Here is a 25030-nt window from a genome sequence, read left to right as displayed (position 1 = left end):
ATTACTGAAGAGGTGGATAGCTTACTGAACAAGCTATAGGGAAAGGCAAAACAAAATAATGCTGCCTTATTTATTTATTTTTTTAGAAAGTAAATTGCATTCTAAAATCAAGCTAGCACAATTAGGCATCCATTGGGTTGCACACATTAATTGATCAAGGCACCCAACAGTGCTGTGGCAGCTACACAAGAAACTGTGGATTTAAAGAAACTCTACAGTTTGAAAGACTTCTCACTAAGATCCCACTTTAGCTTTCCAATTTCCATAACTATTTCCAGGCAATATACCTCTCTGCCAAAATATTCTCTTGCCATTTTTTTCATCACTCCGCATGTATTCTGATTTCTTATCTTTTTCCAACATGATTCCCACACCACAGAGGACATTTCTTTCCATAGCTGTTGGTTGAGTTGGGGAGTACAAAATGTACTTACATTTGGACTTCCAGTTTTTAAGAGATTTTTTAGGCTATAAACTTGATTCAGATTGAGTGAAATTATGAGTCTAAGATTGCTGTAAATGGGATAGAACACATTTTGAGGTAAAGAGTTCAAAGAACTTTGGAGAACAAGAGGTCTCCTGATGATTTCTACTGAGATATTTAACTTTTAGAAGTTTCATTAAAATTGGATTACCCAGCACAGACATGAAAGATGTAAATAAATACTAATTATATCAGTTATTTTCTCCTTGTCTTGGCAAAATACCTAACAAAAAAGTAACTACAGGTAAGGATTCATTTTGGCTTACTGTTTATTAGGACATGGTCAATTCATCATTTTAGAAAAGGTGTGGGTGACTTAGCAGTGGCAGTATCATTTAGCTGCTAGTATAAATACCAGAAATGAGGAGGAAGCAGAGAACAGTGTGTTGGAACACCATTTTCCCTTTGAAATTCCTCTGGTGACATCAGCACATGAGATGATGACACCTACATTCATGTGTCCTCCCTCTTCCCTGAAAACATCTCTGTAAACACTGTGCACCCAGCTAGGTATATCTCCTGCCTGACTCAAAATCCCTTGATCAATAAATTCATCACACCCATAGAAACAAAAGGACAGCAATAGCAAGTTCATGGAGAAACGTATGATAGAGATGGTTTAGTTTGTAAGTGTGCAGCCCATTGTCAGTGCAAAAAATAGTGCAGGGAATTTTCAGATATAAAGATCTATTTCTAGACTCAGGTGTTTGTTTTGGAATTCAGCAGGTGTGGTAGCTGTCAGTTGCACAATATGTTTAGAATTAGAATAAGATAATAATACAGGAAGTAATATAGAAGTTGTAGAGTTCCCTTAATAGATGTCTTTCTTCCATTAATTTCCAACCCAAAGGGACAATGATTATGTTTGATGTTTGCAAAATGGTATCAAGTATCTTTTGAATTACTTTGTAGAACAATAAGATCTTGTAGGTAGAAAATTTAGTACCAATTTATTATAATAAACTAGTACTTAAAGGAAAAAAACATGTTTTAATCAAATATTCTTTGAAGACTAAACAATTAAATAATTCACGTATGTTTACTATTCCTTGTTGTATTTGAGAGACTGTGTTACTCTATTGCCCAGGTTGGCCTTGAATTCAAGGGCCCCCTGCTTCTTGATTGCCAGAATTACAGGAGTGGGTCAATAAAGCTAATTTGCCATACTATCATCATCATCATTGTCATCATCATTAGTCCGGAATCAATAATACATAATCCAGAAAATGCCTTGTGGGGCTGGAGAGATGGCCCAGAGGTTAGAAGCTCTGACTGTTCTTCCAGAGGTCCTGAGTTCAGTTCCCAGCAACCATATGGTGGCTCACAACCATCTATAATGAGATCTGAAGCTCTCTTCTGGTATGAAGGCATACATCCAGGCAGAACACTGTATTCATAAAAAAATAAATGTTTACCAAAAAAATGCTTTTGTATTTGTAGGAAATGTGATTTCATTTGAAGATTAATGAAGTCTTGTGATACAGGAATGTGATCAATTAATTTTATAGGTTCTGTGTTTTCTATTTGTTTTAAAGCTGGGAAAGGAGAAACAAAGAATTGGGGAAATATTTTAGCAACTTCTTCTTTGCATCTCCCATCTATTAAAGGAAAATTTGCCTCAGAAATAGTAAGAGGTATTTCAGGGTGAGAAACAGAGTGAGGAAATGGTCCCAGTATTAGTACTTTGCTTCTTCAGATTCAGAAACACTGCAGTTTACTTCTTCCCAGTGATTATGAAAGCAGGGCTCTTATCAAGTAGCCTTGGGCAACTGTTGAAACTGGGCACAATAGCCTTGAGTGAAAAGCTTTCTCTTGCTACAAACCTGACTTCCCTCAGGAGCAGTTACTTTTGTTCCTCTGCAGAATTGTAATTCCCTTGTACAAAAACTCTTTGTAAGAAAGGATTTGATCTCAGTCATTTACAGCACAGAATAAATATGAATCAATGCACTACTTCTCAAAATACTTGTATTTTTAGCTTCCCATGATATAGTGGAATAAAATACTATCTGTTCTTATTAATGATATGTCAGGCATCAGCTTTGCAGATGAAGAGATATTTCGCGGGAGTAAGTTGTCTTTAATGTATGAAATCAGGCCAGAAAGAAGGAATTTGATGGCTGTCATTGTGCTCTTAATACAGCCTTTCATGTGCCCATAAATAGGCTTTGAATTTTACCTTAATAACCAGAAATCATTTCTATCTTTTATGAGATGATTAAACCCAACTTACTATTTTCATTTAATATTATTGAAATATGAGATTCTAAAAAAGACTGAGTTGTAAATGGAATGAGTCAGCTGACCACATTTGTAAATAGAGTGATACATACCATAATGGTGGTGTTGATAGTTAGAATGCAGTTGTAAGCAAAGAACAGTTTCTTCCAAAGAGGAGTTGTTGAATTGAGGTGACTAGTAGAAAAATGTAACTGTTAGGGATCACTTCCGTGAGTAAAACATACTAGCCATGTAAAGCTGATGACTCACTTGAATTCTACCCTTTACCTTATATTAAAAGCCAACTGTGACAGCAGGGTGCTTCTATTATGCCAATGTTCCTATCTCAATGTAGGAAGCAGAGGCAAGAGAATCACCCAGAAGCTCAAGGTCCAGCTTGCCTGAAGTCTTTTGGGGAGATTCAGAAATAAGAATGACTCCAACAGGTTGGAAGCAAGAGCAGACACTTGCAAGTTGTCCTGTAATCTCCACATGCATTCCCACAGTACACAAATATGTGCCAAATCCCTAGATAAGCAAGTGAATTAATAACTTAATATTAACAAATTCAACTGTCCATACACTGATATGCACAAACCCGTACACAGACACACAGGCATATATAATGTACAAAATTTAAATAAATAAAAGTATTAATAGTAGAACACAGCTTTTGCAGAAAACACAAGTTCAGTGTTCAGAACTCACATCAGATGACTCACAACTCCATCTGCAAGACATCTGCCTCCCTATCTTGGCCTTGGTAAGCACTTATACAAACATGAGAATAGCCACAGAGATGTACACACACATACTCTTAATTAAAAGTAAATAAATAAATGTCACCTTTAAGTGAAAGTAAGAATTGATTGCTGATACTTATTACACAGCATTAAAGGTCATTTCTGGACAGAGAAGAAATGCATGGTACTGGGTCTGTAAGAGAAATACTGAGAAGGGGGAGAGAGAGAGGGAGAGAGAGAGAGAGGGAGAGAGAGAGAGAGAGAGGGAGAGAGAGAGAGAAAGAGAGAGAGAGAGAAAGATACAAAATTAGTGTTAAGTAATTTATTATTTATTAATGCAAAAATAACCAAAACAATAAACTATATTAACTAACTCCTTTTTCCAACTGTGAACTTTAACTTTCTTTGAAGATGCCCAAATTGTTTACTAAAAGTGGCCAGCCATTGAAACACAGCACATTTCCTCTCTACTGAACACATAGTGACAGCATAATCTCATGACTCAAGTACCTATTTCAAAAAACAGCAACACATTTAATTAAAAAAAGCTATAGAAGGAACAAACTGATAGAATTTTTAAGCAGTTTTATATTTTCCTATGTGTTTATATATGCCTGTATGTGTTTTGTGCATCGTGCGTATGAAGTACCAGTCCCCAGGAACTAGAGTTGTAGATGGTTGTGAGTCTCTATATAGGTGCTAGGAACCTTGAGAAGAGCATCTAGAGCTCTTACCCTGAGTCAACCACCTCTCCAGTCCCAAATTAATAGAAATTAAAAGCCAGGATACATTTTAACATATAGAAATACTCCACTCAGGGTCTGGCAGTTTCAGTGTAAAGCTGTATTCCTAGTTATACTTTAGTGGCTGCATTTATTCTGACTTCTGTGTCAAAGACTGTATTTATGACTGGCTCTCTTTTATTCATATAAAAACATTTCTCCACATTCAGAATTAATATTAAGTAAAATATTCATGTGCATAAGTGAATAGTGTGTATGTATAACATATAGCATACACATGCGTAAACATGCCCTGTATACATACATTCAGAAATAATTAGAAAGGAACTGTCAGGAGGCACACTAAAACAAGGTAGTTTTCATGACTTTTACTTTTCTTTGACTGGTTTATGTGTGACCTACATTTGGTGGCAGAGAAGTTCATAAGGAGCTATTTTCAAAATCCACAATATCTTTCTATATAAAGAATGTAACTTGTAGGAAACCCCGTAAAACTAGAATATACTGAAAAAAAAGTGAAAGTGATTTATTGAAAGCAAATAAACCCATGGGTAACTTTTCAGTATTTCATTTGATGGTTGTCCATTTCATGAAACATTGGTCTCTCACCCAACACTGATATTTTCCTATATTATTATATACAATGAGGAAATTAAACATCAGTTGTACTCACCTTTAGTTGCCCTATAAATAATGATTTTTGTCTTCTAAATAAACACTAAATATTTAGGGGAAGCCATATTGTACTTGAAAAACTTGAAAGTACATATTAGTGGTGGGATATCTACTGAATTTTAATAGATGTTGATGACATAACATAGGATGACAATGGCAGAAAAAATGAGAAAAGAGAAAGAAAAAGGAAAGAAAAATAATTCCATGTAAAATAAAAGTACTGATATATTTCAAGTTCTAGCCGGTATCTCAAAGCTTTCTGATGCATTTTTGGACAAATACATAATCCAGTAGTGTGCAATAAATTCATTTGTGTATAGTTTCATGTGACATGTATATGTGACATTTGAAGAAGGATAGGATTTATCTTTATATTTGTATATTGTGAAAAGAATACTGGAGTCTGGTTATTGAGATAGTATTAGTAAGTCAGTAGTTATTTAAAGCATTTATTTTTTTTAAATGAATGGGTATAATATTTTAATCACTCCACAAAACCCCTTTAAAAGAAAATATAAATGCTAAGATATGTTTTATCATTCAACCCATTGAAATATATTATATATATATATAATATGCATAAATATTAAGATACAGAATTTGACTGGAAGCTGTTGCTTGATTTTTAACTACACAACAATAACTCTGTTTCTAAAAATATATGAAAATAATTTCTTCAGAATCATGACAACATGTCATAATCTATTAGTAAAAATAAGTAACCAGCAGATACAGATACACCAACAAAACACTCCTGTTGAAGTTAGGGCAAAAAGACTGTAGAAGTCTGAGGATCAGAGAGTTTCATGTGAGGTTGTGTCTCCTAGTACTGTCTGGAGCAACACCCATAAACTCTCTCCAAAATGAATACTTTGATATGAGATAGTACCAAGAGACCTGCCCAAGTGGATGAGAAAGGCCATAGGGCCTCAACCTTAGAAAAAGAAAAACAGGCAGCTAAAGTATACTGAGTGAGAGAAATTTTCTTCCCCAAGGAAGGGCACATCATTTTTATTTTCTGATATCAAATGATCAACCTTGAAGACACACATACAAATAACATTGTATAGACTGATGAGGAAATGCTGTGAGAAACACACACATACAAGTAACATACAGACTGAGGAGGCAAGGCAGTGATGAAGACACACATACATGTAACATATAGACTGAAGAGGGAAAGCTATAATGAACACATACATGCATTTAACATATAGATGGAGCAGGGCAATGCTGTGATTAAATATAATCTCAAAAAATAAGGAAAATACATTTTAAAACCAAGTAACTCTACTAGGTTCACAGAATTATTTCATTTTTTTAAAATTTGAGTTGCAATTGATTCCTGTTAAATAAGAGACAATCAGTTTTCTCTGATAAAGTGTCACCGAGTATATCAATCACACTCCATTGGAGAGCACATCCCAGGAGTAATTGTTTGTTTCTTTTTGGGGGATATGGTGTGTGCGTGTGCGTGTGCGTGTGTGTATGTGTGTGTGTGAATGCTTTTCGTTTTGTTATTTTTATCTTATTTTTATTAGTTTTTTTTTTCAATTTTACATACCAATCCCAGTTGCCTCTCCCTCACCTTCTCCCATCCCCCAAGTCCCCCCAACCCATCCTTTCCTCAGGGACAGTAAGGCCTTCCTTGGGGTGTCAACAAAATCTGGCATAATAAGTTGAGGCAAGACCAAGCCCCTCCTCCCTGTGTCAAAGCTGAGCAAGGTATCCCACTCAAGGGAATGTGTTCCAAAAAGCTATTTCATGCTTCTGGGATAAGTCCTGATTCCATTGCCAGAGGCTCCCCAAACATATCTAGCCACATAACTGTCACCCACATTCAGAGGGTGGTCCCATGCATGTTCCTCAGCTGACAGGCCAGAGTCCATGAACTCCCACCAGCTTGGGTCAGCTGTCTCTGTGGTTTGCCCCATCATGATCTTGACCTCACTTGCTCCTGAGACCCCTCCTCCCTCTCCTCAACTGAAGTGTAGGAGCTTAGCCCAGTGCTTGGTTGTGGATCACTGCATCTGCTTCCATCAGTTACTGGATGTAGGGTCTATGATGACAACTAGGGTAGTCACTAATCTGATTATAGGGGAAAGTAAGTTCAGGCACCCTCTCCATTACTGATAGGAGTCTTAGCTGATTTCATCCTTGTGGATTCCTGAGGATCCCTAGCATCAGGTTTCTCCTTAACCCCCTAATGGTTCACTCTACCAAGATATCTCTTTCATTGCTCTCCCTCTCCATCCCTTCTTCCATTCCGGTATCCCCTTCCCTCCTTTTTTTTTTTTTAATCTTATTGATTTTCTTGCTTTGTTTTTTTTTAAATTTACTTTGATTTTTAGTTTTGTTGTTTTTCCTATTTTTGTTTGGATTTTTGAGGAAGAGAAAGAAAGAAAGAACATGGGGTTGTGTGGGTAGGAAAGTAGGGAGGAGATGGGAGAGAGGAAAGAATATATTCAAAACATAGTATACATAAAAATAGTAAAAACATTTAAATTGAGAAAATGTGTTAAAGCATATCTTTGGTCTTAGAGAAAATAACCAGTCTGCATAGTGCCTATTGTTCTTGAGAATTGGAGTTCAGAACCATAGAACCTACATGGGACCTAGGTGCAACAGGAGACAGTATAGACAAGTAGATTCCTGGAGTAGAGCCTGGCACATTTAGAAAATCATCTAGCTCCAGTTCCAGGGACAGAGTTTTAAAATAATAAAGTTTAGAGAAATAAAGAAAGACATCCAATATTCACCTCTAGCCTCCACTCACACATGCATAGTAGTGAACACTGAGCACACACACGTACATGCACACATAGGCATATGCACACTTACTTAAACATGTACATAACACCAGCAAACCTTCCCATATTCTCTTATAATTTATATGGTAAACACGTCTTTATAGGATCAATCTCATCAGTATATGAAATGTGCTCACTCCTACCACACTGAATAACTTTTTAAACAAGTCAATCCATACACCAACCCTTGACAACTGTCTTTTATTGAGAAACAAACTTAACAGAGTCTGCCTGGGGGTCTGTGTGTGTCTATATTTTTTGTTGATTTTTTTTAACAATTAAAAAATATTATAAAATATCACAAATAAACATTATCACAAATTGAAGTTAGTCAGACACAAAGACTGCAAACAGAGTGAACTTCTCACTATCAGTTTGGAATGGAAGCTGTGGAGCTTTTATGATGTTAATATTAGATATTGAGAGATGAATGCTAGACAAATATGTAACTTAAACAAGAAATATAGTACCATAACAATTACAGTTATTGATGCTTTAAATCTTTATATTACCTAGTATTTGTAGCTGTATTCTGCTAATACCCCTTTATATTCTGTTTACCCTCTGAAAGTTGACTAGACTGACTATGACAAGTTATCAGTGTTCAACATTTAATTCACATAGTCTGGCCAATCTTTGGGACTGCTGAATTGACTATCATTCTCCACTGGCTTTAATAACAAGCATGGTGATACTAAATGATACTCTGAAAAATCTAATATATCCCAGCTGTATGATTTTACACCTCTACTGTGAAATGGCACCCCAAGCTCCCTTGGTGGTCAGAACTGATGATTCTGTCAGCACAGTAACTCATTTGTTCTTCCAGCTGATCTCGGGGCAAAGTGCAACCATTGTCAGTCTCCTTGAAGTATTATCCTCAATGCTGAGTCAAGACTACCAAGCAGATTGAATAAAAGCTCAGAGTGACAAGAAGTCTAACCTGACTACCCTACTGGACACAACTTACACATGTCCAGTGCCTCCAGTCCCTCTGCCAAACAACAACATAGATTTCATAATATATACCTTACTTGCTCATACTGCGTAATATTGAACAATCCACAGCAGACATTAGTTTTCTGATTTACTTCTGAAGTCCTGTGTAGATGCTAAATGCCACACATTTGATTTGTGGTTTGGATGGATCATTTTCCATAAATCAAACACATTCATAAAAATCTGCTCCTACCCTTCCCATTCAGTCAGCAGTCCTCTTTTACTTAGTCTATCATAATCTCATCCTAACTGGGTTTCATAGTAACTAACATCTTGGCCACTAGTCTGAACTCCCCATAGATACCTGTCTCCTCTGTTGTTATCGAATACTCAGTAGATTTCTCCCTGTAGGATTAAGGACTTCTTCATGCCACAGACTAAGAGAATTACTTTCACCGATGATATCTTCCCTACAACCTGGAACCACATGTATTGCTTAAGAAATACACGGAGACAACTGTCTTCCTTGGAACAACCTTCAAATTTGTCTAGATCTATCCTTAAAGTACAATTCTGAACTAGTACATGACTTTGATCTTTTGTCTAGAGGAATTAGACTGTATTTTCTTTTATATCCAAATGTACATAAAGAATAGGTCCTTACATGTAGAGTTTAAAATTAGAACAAGGGACTAATAGTCATTGAGGAGGTTTCTGGGACTGAGGTCAAAGCCGTCACCAAAATATCAGCCTGAGGCTCCAAAGCAGGAAGTTAAAAAAAAAAATAATCTCACTTAGTCTCTACTGAAAACCCAATGCCATCTCACCCTGAAGCCCCTGTCAATCTCAGCAATCGGTGGGAAGTTTTGCCTTCTATTTCCACCATCATCATTAACAGGAGTGATGCCTAAAAGAAATCTTCCAGCAGCTATTGGACCTCATGTCCATCATATCCACTCACCACTGCATCAGGGAAATAATGACATCTTTCCCTTGCTCAACTTGCATAATAGTGCACTGCTGCCAGACTATCATCCACTTTCCACAGAGGCTGGGGTCCTGTGGAGTCTGCACTCTTGTCAGCAATGCAGGCTAAATCTGAAGAGCGGCTGACAGGGATGCAGTCTCACATGACTGAGTGTAGGAAACAGGGACACTGGAAAAGGGAATGGCATTTTTCCTCACTCCTGTAATTTTCTTCAAAAATAATGTTTTTCTTTATTTAGTTTTCTTTTATTATTGTCTTTCTACCTTAACTTATGAATAAATCATGGATGAATCTAAGATTTATCACCCACAAGGCATCTAACTGACTCATCTGATCCCAGCTGTTGCAAAAGCTGTACAGCACTTCTGTAAGACACCATGTCCTCAAAGGAAGTGTTTGATTTATCTAAAATACTAATGAAACCGTGTCCTGGAACCTGCTCAAAACTTCCTTTTCCTTTAAAATCAGCCATCATATCAGAATAATGATCATGATTTCTTCTGATAACACTTGCATTTTCTTGGAGGAGTTTGGCTTCTTGGTAACATGGCAGTAAATGTGTATGCTAAGAATTATTAACAACACAGAAAAGTTTGCTGATAACTACTTAGAATAATTAGGTTAAACACAGATATGCTGGACCATTTCACTTTCTCCTCTCAAACAGAAAGTTTACCTCATGTTAATTTGACTTCAGCTTTTTAATTATATATTAATTTCTATATATTAATTACTGAGTAGTTAAATGTTTAGAGGACTAAGTAAACTGAATAGGTTATTAAATATGATTGAGCAGTTAAAAATCCCTTAAGCATTTCGAAGTCACCAGAAATTCATACCCACCCTTAATAGTTGCCTAGAAATCCTGTCATTAGATGAAAATCACCATTCCTCGATGCTCATGGGAATCTAAAAAGTTATTAATATATTACAAATTTCACTGAGGAGAACATTTATCACCATGCATGGCTGCCCTTCCAGTGTCTTTAAGTAATTTGCACTGAAAATTAAAATATCTTTGATTAGAAACCTCTCCACTGATGTAAACACACTTCTCTACTAGGATAGAGGGTCCCCTTAGTCACTGTCCTTGCCCCAGCTTTAAGTCACTGCCCCATGTGCATTGACAATAGTGGTTCAGTGTGCTTTTGCTACCCAATTACAAGTACAGCAGTTTATTGGGTTAAAAAATACAGCATAATACTTCTCAGTCCTTTCATAGAAGACATACAAATAATGAATGGTGTGCACTCATACACACACACACACACACACACACACGCGCGCATGCACTTCCATGTATGTATATAGAAAGCAAATGAGGATTTTTTATTACCATGTGTATATTAATTTCTTATATAAATGTACATTGCATTTACCAACAATAACCCAAAAGACTCATATACATGCAATGCAACTAATACTTCATCATGATGAATCAACAGATAACTAATGGCCACTTTCCATGTCTCAAGATAGAACATCACTTGGTATATATATAAACCATTATTTTAGCAATATTCATAGTTTTCTATGCAGATTGAGGTACTCACTGACATTCAAACTTTGTTTATAATTTTGTTTTCTTTCATTTGCACAGAAAATTTCAGTATATTTGCATCTTGATAATTCTGTCTGTATATCCCAGTGAGACTGTACATGAGCAAATGCACACATCAATATACATATGTGCAAAACATAAAGGCATTACCTTCATGCAGTGGCAAAAAGTTAGACATCTTTATCATGGTGTTTATCAGAAACTTATTTGAGTCATTCTGCAGAAATTCATGGATTTCTTTTATGATTCTGTGTGCCCTTTCAGTTCTAGATGGGATAATGATTGATACATAATGTCAAAAATAGTTGGGTTCAGACATTTCTACATGTCCCTGGCTGTGACTATGATGTGAAATGACAGAGCTCTAACAAAGAAGAAAACATGTCTCTGATTAAATTCCCTACTGTTCCTATGAAGGGTATTGGGTATTAGTATGAGGGGACAGGCCATCACAGCAAAACAAGTTTTAATTATAAACTTTCAGTCATAAAAGGTGAAAGTATTGTGCAGCCTTAGCTCATTTGATTGTTTTATGAGCTTATGTTCATATCACTTATGTAAATAACTAAGGGTGCTAATATCACACAAACTCTATGAATTAAACTGTGCAATAGGTCTTGCCTTTTTGACAGCATTATGAAGGTATTAGGAAAGGTGTGATGCTTTGGAACTCACCGGAGTGACCTTTCCAAGGGTGTGAATTCCAAGTTGCCTCTTATAATTATATCTGATGGCTAAACAGATATTACACATGAAGAAATTGAATGTAAATAAAGGCGATGCAGATTTTGCACAAAAATTAAATTCTTCATGCATTCAATTTCATGAAAGAGTAAAAGAGTAAAACTTCCAGAATAAGAACATATGAAAATAAAAAAATCATGAGGGGAAATCAGGTCTAGAAAAGACATGGTAAGAGAATCATGTCTGTCTGTTTGTTGGAACATGAAACCACAATGGACAGTAAGCGTGTAAATCACCAAGTGTTCACCAAGCACATGATGGCTACATTGTGCTGTATCACTCTAATATGGCTTCTTGTCACATTTACTTTTACAGGAACATACTTATCTTTCTGAATGCATTTTTGATCTTGGTGAAGATGGCACATGCCATTTCCTATGTGGATGTCTCCCAGGTGCAACTGACTTACAAGTGTTATATGATTCCTGATCTTTTAAAGAAGTAGTGAATAAAAAGTCTTTCTTAAATTGTTACTCTCATGCAAGGAGAAGATTGTTAAACATATGTATATCCTTTGACTTTAAAAGTAATTTTAGTTAGAAGTTACTATTAGTTGGATTTTGCAGGGTAAATAGTATTAACATTATACTAAACTAAAATCTCAAGACCTTGTCTCTTCAGACAGAGTTTCTGGCCTAGAAACATCTGACTAAACTGAAATGTCAGATTATTTTAACTCTTAATGTCAACTTGCCATAATTTAGAAACACTTGATTCTGCAGTTTTACCTGAATCTAACCCTGCTTGTCTCCATGGATGCAGGGAGAACCACCCTGACCTTCCACCCTGATTGTGGGAGGCACCCTCTGTACAGTCCAGACCAAAAGGGTATGGAAGGAAAAAGTTTTCTTGCAGTTCCATCTTGCCACCAAATTGATTTTCATTGTTGCTGCTAATGCTGATTCCTTTACTGACTTCAGTACCATCATTTTCAGGATTCCATCAAGGATTAGGAACCATGTCTCCAGGAAGATTGTAAGTTCTTGATGTAAGAATGGTACTACAGAGGCCATTACCTTGTGGACTGAGCAATCTGGGTTGTTGCCCATCCACCCCCAGTGAAAGAATTTGACTGTGGGTCTACTCCAACTTCTGAGACCCCAAGCCTAGAGGACTGAGTAACTACTGGGTTCTCCACCTCAAGTTGTGATTCAGCTATTAATATTTTAATGTCAACTGATTTAATAAATTCAACACATTGATTCTGTTCTTCTAGAGAATACAGGACCTTAATATATGAAAAAACAAAAAAGAAAACAGCAAGCATGGTACACTCAGTAAGACATCACCCTCAGTGCAGTCCACATTGGTTCACTAATAATAAAACATGGTTATCTAAAGTGTGAAAAAATTAATACAGAATTGTAAAAAAAAAAAAATGCTAAGTTGTATCATGTGACAAACTTTTCCCAGGGAGACGCACCTTGCACATCTCACCCCAGAAATGGAACTATGAGAAATCTCACATCAGAAAACTGCACCAAAGTCCAACTTACTGAACCAATACATTTTTATTGTGGTTACAAACTGGAGTAGAGGTGAAGCGTTGCTTGCTGGAGTAGAGAAGAGTCAAAAGCAGCCGCATCACTGAAAAGCCCACTCTAGCACAGAAGACAGCTCATGAAAGCAGCATCCTGGAGCTCTCTGCACAACTTGCTGGCCACTCAGGGTGTTGGAGAATCTCTTCTGGCAGGAGGCTGGTCAGCATCTCCTCCCCCAGAACTGAGAGGCTGGTGAAAATGTGTAAGTTTCTCCTTTAGAGAAATGTGACATTTTCTATCTGCTTCTAGATGGAGAGTCAGGAGAAACTGCTATATAATTTAATACAAACTGATACTTTTCCTTCCTTCTGAATTTCTCATGAAAGTTAGATGTGGTGAATATTTTATCGGTGTCCCCCAATAAAGCTTATATGACGATCAGAGGAAAAAGCCAGCCACTGTATTAAACATAGAAGTTAGTCAATGGTAGCACATGCCTTTAATCCTATCACTTGGGAGGCAGGAATCTGTCTGAATCTCTGTGAGTTCAAGGCTACCCTGGGAACAGAGCCAGACATGGTGGTATATACCTTTAATCCCAGCACTAACCATAAATGTCTGGAGGTCTGTACATACAGACAGAAAGTGACAGAACTGGGCAGGAAGAGAAAGTAATTTAGCTGGGCCAAGAGGAAATGAGATGGCAGAACAGAAAGGCATATAGGTGTGGGTATACAGGAAGTGGGTCTCTTTGGAAGCTGTGGAGTTGGTGAGGTGAGGTTAGCTGTGGCTGTTCCTATTTCTCTGATCTCTCAGGTTTTAACCCCAATATCTGGCTCCAGGATTTTTATTTAATAAGACCTTTTAAGATTCATGTTACACTTAGGCCTGTTTATTATTTTTCTAATCACTGAAACTTTTGCAATGTGTAGTCCAACTTACTGATCTCAGCCACTGAGAGGCTGGGACAGGAAGAAAAGCAAAAGGTCCCTTGAGCTACACAGTGAGTACTTGTCTCAAGAGCCAAAATCGAACAAATAATTCCAAAGCAGAAACAAATTTCTTTATTAAAAATTCCTCCCAAATATCTGTCAAGTGCATACAACATTGCAACCCAAGTTGTCATCTGCAAAATTTACATCTAAGAACTGTGAAAGGAGTTGTGCTAAGGGCTGTTTTAGAATCTAGGGACACACTTTAGCTTAATCAGTGACATTGTATGTGTGCTCATGGCATCCTTGTCTTACTCCTGACCCTCAGAGTCAAGGCAATCTTGAAGCATTCTTGCAGCCACGTGCCATAAAGTGAAAGCCTTACAGAAGGGAAATAACCAATAGGGATGCATATTAACATAGGGCGAAAAGAGGGGACTATAATGTGGATAACGCAAAGCCCCACCGAACTCAAGCTCAGTCTTTAGATATTAATAACACAAATTTGCTTCTTAGTAAACTGTCTCAGTGTCTTTTTTCCAGTCTGAGAATCTCATTACAGAGTTACAAAATTAAAATGTATAGTTTTCCTAATAATTAAGCAAATTCTGATTTTCTTAATTTAAATTTGTGATTCTGTATAGGGCAGCATTCTTAACTTTTCTTGGTTGAATGTACAGGGCCACAGGTTAGAAATGCCTGATTAATGCTTTAAAAATAGTGAACTGAAGGTATCTTTCAATATTTTTATTTTTAAAAAATATAGAAAAATACTAAATATGAGTCTTTTTAAATTTTTATTTAATTAACATTTTTCATTTATTTTGCATACTGACCACTGTTTCCCCTCCCCACTGGCCCCTATCCCTGCCTCCCATCTAGGCCCCTTCTTTCCACTCCTCCTCAGTCTTCAGAAAGAGACAGGCCTCCCATGGGCTTGAACAATACAGGGAATATCAAGTTGAAGCAAGATCAAGCACCTCCCCTAGGCAAGGTAATCCAGCATAGGGAATGCGTTTCCCAAAGCTAGCTAAGCACCAGAGACAAGGTCTAATCACTGCTAAGAGCCTTACAAACAGACCAAGGTATATAACTCTCACACACATGCAGAGGGCCTAAGTCGGCCCCATGCAGGCTCCCTAACTGTTGCTCCAGAGTCCATGAGCTCCCATGAGCTCAGGTCAGGTGTCTCCATGGGTTCCCCTTTCATGACCATGACCCCCTTGGCTTTTACAATCCCTCCTCCCTTTCTTTCTTAGGACTCCCAGAGTGCAGGCCAGTACTTGGTGTAAACCTCTGTATCTGCTTCTATCAGTTACTGGATAAAGGCTCTTTGATGACAATTAAGGTAGACACTAATCTGATTACAGTAGATGGCCAGTTCAGGCACTCTCTCCACTATACCAGTCTTAGCTGGGGTCATCCTTGCAGATTCCTGTGGATTTCCCTGGCACCAGATTTCTCCTAACCCTGAAATTAAAATGAAAAAGAACTGTCTGAGACACTAAGTGTATCCTCTGTTATATGTTTTTCCATAGTCACTTAAGAGTAAGTAAGCACTTACTTTTATGTCTTATCAAAACAATAAAAATGAAGGTTTTGTTAAATTTATATCTTATATTAAACGGCCCTTCTTAAAGAGAAAAGTAAATGATAATTATGAATATACAAACACATAGCTGAAGTTTTTCTGTGTCCCATCTGGTTCACAGCCGCTCAGACCCAAGAAAACACACAGAGGCTTATATTAATGATAACTGCATGGCCATAGCTCAAGCTTTTTGCTAGCTCTTACATCTTCAATTAGCCAATAACTATTAATCTATGTATAGCCACATGTTCCATGGCTTTACCTGTGTCCCATTACATGTTGCTCCTTGGATGGATGGCTGGCATCTCTCCCTGTCTTCTTCCTGTCTCTCTTTTTGAATTTCCCACCTGCCTCTAAGCTGCCTTGCCATAGGCCAAATGGCTTTATTTATCAACCAATGAGAGAAACACGTATTCGCAACATACAGAAAGACATTCCACAGCACAAACATTTACATAGCATTCTATTTTTTTTTATACAATAAGCAATAGATGAGCTCTCTCCAGGATTAAAAAAAAAATACAAAAATGAATTTTTACTATTTGCCACTGTGACTACTAAGTTCTTGAGTCTGTCTTCATTATAACCAGACTGGTTATAAATAAAGGAAGAATATGGGACTTGAAAGTTAAAATGCTCCAAAGGCTGATATAATGTGCTGAACCAGTTACCAGCTGTCTCCACTGTCACTCTCTGGAAGCTACAATATATTAGCTCTCAGTAGGAGCACTTTGGGATTATGGATAATCCTATCATTTTAGATTTGATCATAAGCATTGCAGATTTCTTGGGTTGGATATGGTAAATGGCAAATCATGTGCAAGTGTTCTGTATGCAGAAAATAAAAGATAGATTGCACATTATTCAGTATTCTAAACATACATAAGTAGTGAGTTAATTTCATCAATCATGTTACTTTTTCCATATTAAAATAACCCAGGTTATTTTACTTTAAATCAGACTAAAATAACTTTGTATTAGTTGAGTAATCCTTTCTTTAAATCTATCTGCCTCCTCCAATCCATGTATTTGAGTGTGTGTCGGGGCAGGGGAGGGGGATTTGGTCTAGGAACAACTTGCAGGAATTAGTTCTCTCCTTTCACTATGTGGGTTTGGGAATTGAACACAGTCTGTCAGAATTGAGGAAAGGCACATTGATCTACTTAGCTATCTTACTGGCCAAGGTTGATTAATCTTATTGCAGAAACTGCTTAACTATCATAAAGTATACTCAACACCCATCTTATCATCTACATATTCAGAAAAAGAAAAAAACTGAGAATATCAGTCATGTCAACATGGGCCACATTTCTTTATCTAAACCAAATACTTTAGAAAGGATTAAGGAGTAAAATTATTCAAAGTGAATTATTTAATTCATAGGGAAGCTGTAAATGAAAAAAAGAAAAGTTTACTTAAGAAGATTTAAAAACAGGTAATAGAATTGAACAAAGATACATTAAATAAATGCAACATAGAACAGACATGTTTTGCTTAAATGTAAATATATCTTTCTCCCCATAACTCAAGTGCTGCCCCACAGTATTACAATTCACTTCAACCTCCTTGATAATGTGTTGCTTACATAAGATCTTTTCTTCATTGTAGAAAACAATTCATTTCAATAGACTTGATAATATCACTGAATGTGTTTGTCTTTGGCATGGGAGCTTAGCATAGTACTTAAAATAATATTGCTTTACACTAGGTATTCATTTCCTGCTCAAGGAGGCATGACCAGAGTTGGACAAAATATAGTTCATTAGCCTTAGTATGCACCTCCATTACCCAGACATGACTGGGTGGATTCTAGGATAGAAGAAGTGTTGAAAGTCATGTAAAAGTGTTGATTTACAAATATCACAGACATCATACTTGTATAGAAGGTTAACATTGATATGTGGGATAGTAGAAGCTCCCCATGTGTCACTGATATGTACATTTTTTTGTATGTTTATATTAAGGATTTAAAGTCCTTTTGTCTACATTGAATTTTTCCCAAATTTCTAAGTTTCTGTGTATTTTCATTATTATGGACTTGCTGCTGCTTTTTTCTCAGGTGTGTTGTTCTAAATTACTTCATCACTGTCACACACTGAATGCTTGAAGGTTGTACTCCAATTCTGACTCTGTTCTAAATTTAACTTAATTATTCCAAAGTTATTACACAGTTGAGTGTGTGAAATAAGGTCAATGTATATGTGACCATTTTGTTCTCAGATTATCTTCACAAAATATACTGTACACTTTTCTTGGATAATTATTGCAATTTATGGTGCTTAAGACTAATAAGCAAATATGTAAATGCTATGTTTGTATAAATTTATGAAAGTAGAATCATAGATATTCTCTTTAATACTAAAAAGTACAAACTTACATTTGAAGGATTGTGATGGGGCTAAGGTTTTATTAAATGCCTCAAAAATAGATTTGTTGTAGCATTCTACACTCATGTAAGCATTTCTTCTTCCTAAATGTAACAGTGATGAACACTCTACCCTAAAAGGCCATACCCTGTGACATCTGCACTAAGCTGAGTAACATCAGCACTAACTGTTCAAATTTCAAGACAAAAGCCACATCATATCAAATGCAGCACCAAAGCGCAATGTGCACCCACAAACCTCAACAAATCCTCTCTTAGGTAGCTTCACAATGAGTCACACATTTTGAGAATGTGCTTTCTTATAGCCTATCAGCATGCATTGGAAAGATTGTGGGTTACCAGGATTGAAATGTAAAAATTAACCATGAAGGTTACCATTGAAATCACAGGATTGAGTTATTTAGTTATTCAAAGAGAGATAATGGTGAATGTACACTGTGATTGGCAATTATGGACAACACAAAATAAGAGAAAATAAATGGCCTAATGTTATTTAGTATCCTAGTTTTTTAATAAACCCCCACATTATCTGCATTCCTTAATCAAAAAGGAATTTACAGGCAGTCTGTGTAAATCAGTTAAGGACATGAGACACTATTATATTGTATTTCTATTGAACATTAAGTTATTACATGTTTTCCCAATGAATTCATCAAAGATTGTGGTTTTAGTGCTTCTCTGATGATCTGCAGTCTAATTACAGCAAGGGAGAGAGAAGTATCTCTGAGAAAGGTTTTCTCATGACTTGGGACACCCTGTAGTTAGTTCGGAGCTGTGCAATTTTATAATCACTTAAAAAAAAAAACTTACTCAGGCCACCTGCAGAGGGACAAATCCTCTTAATAAAATAGAGATATAGCTTGATCTTTGCTCCAGATCATTAATACTGATGAGAAAATGTTAACATATTTATTGTGAATGAATACAAAAGAAAGGCTCTATAAACGTTTCTTTCAAAACAAATGAACAAATGAACACACTGTGTCCAAGGGTTTATTCCTGTTAATAGAGTTCCTTTCTTGACATTTTGATAGTGTTGTGATGTGCTGTAAAAAGTTGGCAGAGTTTATATTACTTCCTCTCAGCATGATCCATTTGCTCTCTAACTTCCCAGCCATTTTAATTGAGGCTAAAACTCCGAATTGTTTTCCAATGTGTCCTTTACTAGCATACTGTTTCCCTAGCCAATCCATACACCATTGTTTTTGCTTCTACAGCAATCCATTATTATCACTTGGCTAAGCAAACACAGCTGGGTAGTAATGAATGAGGTTCTTACATTTATAGACAAACTTAGCTCTAATGTTGCTCTACAGCTTATTCTCTGAGACAGAGAAGAGTCACACAATAATTCTACTTTTCAATCCAGCATCTCAAAGATGTATTACACTGATGCAGCATGGGCAATTATATAAATGATCATTTGCTCTTATTTTTAATGCAAATGGACATATTAGATAGGAAGATGAATATAAACAGTAGTCATCCACTATTTTTTCTTAATGAATTTTAATTTTAATCAAAATATAATTACTTCATTTACCTCCTTCCCTTTCCTCACTCTAAAAACTCTCAACCTCTCACTACTCCATCCATCTCACATGGCTTCTTATTTAGTAAACTATTTCTGTTGCACTTATCATATGCATATATATGGATATATGCATGTATGCATGCATAGCTATATAACCTCTGTTTTGTAAACTATTATTGTTACAGGTATCATATATGTGTATATGTGTAAGCATGTTTATATAAATATATATGTAAATATATAAATAAAACCTGCTGAAAATATTTTTACACTTAATTTATGCTGTGGGATGTTCTGTATGTTAAATGTGTTGTTCTGATTGGTTAATAAATAAAACATTGATTGGCCAGTAGCGAGGCAGGAAGTATAGGCAGGACAAGCAGAGAAGAGAATTCTGGGAAGTGGAAGGTTGAGGCAGAGAGACACTGCCAGCCACCGCAACGAAAAGATGTTAAGATACCAGGAAGCCATGAGCCATGTGGCAACTTATAGCTTAATAGAAATGAGTTAATTTAAGATGTAAGAACAGTTAGCAAGAAGCCTGCCACAGCCATACAGTTTATAAGTAATGTAAGTCTCTGTGTGTTTACTTGGTTGGGTCTGAGCAGCTATGGGACTGGCGGGTGAGAGAGATTTGTCCTAACCATGGGTCAGGCAGGACCAGGAAGACTATAGCTACAAATTTATTCTAGCATTTACAATTGACTTGGTAGCTAGGCATAGGGGCATATGCCTATTATCCCTGAACTTTGGAGGCTGAGATAGGAGAATTCTGACTTTGATATTAGCCTGGGCTACAATGAGAAACTCTGTCTCAATAAAAAGGACCAATCAAGGAAACAAACAGTGAAATTATATCTCTATGTATGTATGTATGTATGTATGTATCTATCTATCTATCTATCTATCAATCTGTCTATTATGTATTTAAGAATTTGTGTGTATGCCTGTGTGTGTGTGTGTGTGTGTGTGTGTGTGTGTGTGTGTGTGTCTGTTTCCCATTTTCCCATTGTCTAGTTAGGGAATGTAACTTGGGTAAACAAAAGAAATTTCATATTAAAAATATAGAATGATTAGCTATTTCTTAGATTTAATTTTTCATCACCAATAATACTAGGGTAAATATATATCGCTCAAATAAATGATGGTGTTTAATTTCATTAGTCATGATTCAGATTCCAAAATAGTTTAGTGCTAATATTCAAAACACAATTCTATGGTGACATCTTGATAATTTTTCTTCATTGTAGACTTCACATGCCAAAAGGACAAATATCTATTTACATGCTTACATTTACCCTGTGGGATGTGTTCATATGTGTGGGCACCTGCACCAACATGTGCTTGTGGAGGTCAGAGGACTGACAGAAGTCAGCGTACTTAGGCTGTAGGCTCTCTCCTTCTACCAGGAGACTCTTGAGATTGAACTCTAACTAGGCTTTCCAGAATGCACTGCTTGCTATTTACAGAGCCATCTCATCAGACCCAAATATAAAAATTTAAAGTTAAGTCTTGCCAATACTAGAAATAAGGTACAGGTGTCAGGATTTTTATGGTTTGTTAAAATTTAAATGTTGTTTCATCCCACTGAGTTCCAGTTTGAGAGTTCTAACATTGCAAGCAATTAACTTTGCATGCTCAGTTAATACTGGCACCTGGGAACCTGATAATTTGCATGTACACAAAGCTCAGGCTTCCATTCACAATCTCTTTGCACAAATAAATCTGCAGTAACCAGACCAGAAGCATTTTCATAATCATACACAAACTCAGGCTGAAAACATGCTGTCTGGTTGTTCGTCAATTTTCAGTTGTCAAACTGTTGTCTATTAAATAAAAACACTAGAAGGAATCCTGCCAAGGAAACTCCTCTGGGAGTGCCCAAAAAATTCCAGAAGAGCATTGGCTTATTTTCAACAACTCCTGAGTTTTCTCCATGTCTTTAACATGTGTGTTGGGGGTGTCATTTTATATAGCTTTGGAAGTACAATTTTTTTTTTGTATCTATTCCAGGAAAATTAGGCATACAAACAGCCAAGGAACAAATACACTGATACAGTTCTGTTTGGCTATTTGTTTGTTTTGTTCTTCTTATATATAACTGGAGCTTTGGAGCATAGGCTCTGACTTTGGCAAGCCCCAACAGCTAGGTGTGGTTATGCCTCCCAATATGATAATTAAACTAATTATAAACAAATGAATAATGACAAACAGCAGAGAAAAGTGTTTAAACCAACTTGGCATTTGGGAAGAGCAGATACAGAGGCCCAGCGATTCTAAATTTGTCTTCTGAATAGAGGCATGAGTTTTATGTTTAGGTAAAGAAAGAAGAGGATACAATAGAGTTAGTGGTGATTATAATAAAGCAAATCTGGTCAAATTATAATGAGTAGTAGATCATTGTCTTATTTTTTGTACTGCAAATTGGTCTGAAAAAGTCCTTATTGCTTGAAATGACAAAATCTTCTATACAATGCCTTCTCCTTATTCCTGGCTGTGGCCTGGCCTTCATAATTAGCTGCACTCCTGTAAATGTGGGCTGCCCAACAGGTTTTGATGTTCCTCATACTCTAGCTGACTGTAGCTTTAAGACAATGACTAGAAACTTCTAGTTACATGAGAAGGTATAAGAGAGGACATTGTGAATGCTGATACTAGGAGACCACATTTTGTTCCTTTTATCTTAGAAATACAAGGGATAGGTTTGTTTTTTATCCATGGATGATACATTTCTTTTAACTTTCGTTTTTAGTATTCTTTGTGTCTTTCACATCATGCGCTTCAATCTCATTGATTTCCCATCCCTTCGTATCTGCCCTCTGCCCTTGCATTCTCCCCCTAAAGATAAAATAATATAAAATTTAAGAGGAAAACTCTAGTCATGGAAGCTGTAATGTGACTTAAGGAGTCATGCAGTAAACCCTTTTTCCCCATGTATCTTTATATGCAAGTGTTCATCGCAAAGAGCTATCTGGTTTCTGCTTCACCCTCAATACTGAGCATATTGAATATCCTGTTGTCCTGTGTCGTGGGTCTGCAGAACTGGCCCCTTCACTGCCCAAGCAGATCATAGATGGGATGGATGTTGTGGAAGGCCAGCTCCTAATCCTGGTTCTGGGCTTGCATAGTTACAGAGTCTGTGAGCCTGTCAGCTCTGCCCTGTTTTCACCAACAGGGTCAGTTCTCCAGCATTGCCTTGGTGACTTCATCCCCTGCAGGGATGAGCAAGGGGCGGGCCCAATTCTCCTGTTTTCATATTCTCAAGATCTCTCCCACACCTACACTTATACCAGGTGAGGTATAAGGGGCCACGCTCCCAAGTGCTGCAGCTCATGAGGGAGGCAGAATGAAATGACTTACAGAAGCAATTTTCTACGGTAAATACAAAAAAGGTGGAAGAGGAAGAGAAGGGAAGCAGGAAGTGGAGGAGGATGGAGGGAGAGAGGAAGGAACAAGGAACAGAAAGATATAGGGATGGAGGGAGGGAGGGAAGGAAGGAAGAAGGGTCCAAAAGTTGTGATGAAATTTGTTCCAAAAGTTGTGATGAAATTTGTTTGAAGTTTAGTTCACTTGAGAATACAGGAATCCTTTAGCTGGCAGGAATAATGGATATGGGAAGCATATACTCCATTTATTTATTGTTTTAATATATTGGCTGATCTAGAGTATAGTTAATGTTAGAGCAAATTGGCCCTGTAGGTTATACTTGAAACTTGTGGCTGGCTTTGAAAGGTTCCTCCTGGTCCTGCTCTGTTTACAAATGTGCTTCAAAGTTCTTATTTGTTTAGCTGTCTCCAACTTATAGGAGAACAGCTATAGTATTGGGTTATAATTCTTGTTCTTTAAAAATTAAAATGGGTTATAATTTTTGTTCTCATGATCTAATCAAGTTTAACTCTACTTCTGTTTAATGTAATTTTTGATGAGTTGACCAGTTGAAGAAATTTCTCTGAGGTTATTATATTATATAGATTCATAGAAAGTCAAATGGTATATACAATATATTTTGGGCAAAATTACAAATTAAATTTACTCAAAATTAGGCAACTAATAGAATTTATTCATGTTCCCTGTGATCCATTTGCAAAATTAAGCAAGTTGAAGCACAACAAATAAAACAAAACAGTGCAATTTGATATTAAAATCATGAAATGAAAAAAATATGACCAGAGAAAGAATGGGAAGCTGGCTTCTGAAGCTGTGCACCATAATGGAATTACATAAAAGTCAAGCACAGGGAAATCATGATTCTGTGAAAGTGTTTCTCTGAAAGTGCAATTAATATTTTGTCAAAACCATTTACAACAAAATGTGGTGACGCCTCTACCGCTCAACAGCATCTGCTCCTTCTTATCCCCATGGAAGCATTAGGGCTCCATCTCCAGCTTCTGAGGAGGCATCTGGAGCCCCCAGGAAGTACTGAAAAATTGTTAAGTTATTACATGACTGAGGGAAGAAAAGCCTTCTGCCATTCTCAAGGGACTTGGTCATGAGCGAGAAAAGAAGAAAAGCCTTGCCAGGTTAAGCCACCAAGAGTTGGAGCATGCTTATCACAGCATTGGAAAATGTCCATTATACCAGAAAGCAAGTTAAATTAGAAAAACTAGTAGTGAATATAGTTTAGATTATCCTAAGTAGTCATCAGTTTCATGACAGAAATTAACTGCAAACAATTTAAATTTTGTTTTATGATTATTTCTGGATCTCAGTTATTTGAGTAATGTATGCAAACAAGTCAGTCAGTAAAATCACGTTCATTAGAAGCAAAGTTCAAAGACTACATTTTGTAAAAAAAAGTCACACTTTTCTCTGTGGGGACAGCTCTTCACACCAAAAGACAGATAACTCTGCCAAAGTCAGTCTGAGCTGTCACCTGGGGTTTTAGGTATCGCTTACTGCTCAGAGGGCTCAATACCAGGCAGGCCTATGTGATGACCCTCTATTTAGATTGGATTGATGAAAATATTTCCACTATGAACAAACAGGTTTTAGCTCACTGATTCGACAATGACTCACATCATTAAGTCAATTGTCCTGAGAAATAAAATTACTTAATGTTATCCATAAGAACACGGAAAGTGGTTTTTTTTTTTTTTTGGTTTTTTGAGACAGGGTTTCTCTGTGTAGCTTTGCGCCTTTCCTGGAGCTCACTTGGTAGCCCAGGCTGGCCTCGAACTCACAGAGATCCGCCTGGCTCTG

The sequence above is a fragment of the Peromyscus leucopus genome, chromosome 15 (assembly GCF_004664715.2).
Source record: "Peromyscus leucopus breed LL Stock chromosome 15, UCI_PerLeu_2.1, whole genome shotgun sequence".
NCBI lineage: Eukaryota > Metazoa > Chordata > Mammalia > Rodentia > Cricetidae > Peromyscus > Peromyscus leucopus.
The sequence above is the reverse complement of the archived record's forward strand: the minus strand, read 5'-3'. Positions refer to the sequence as shown.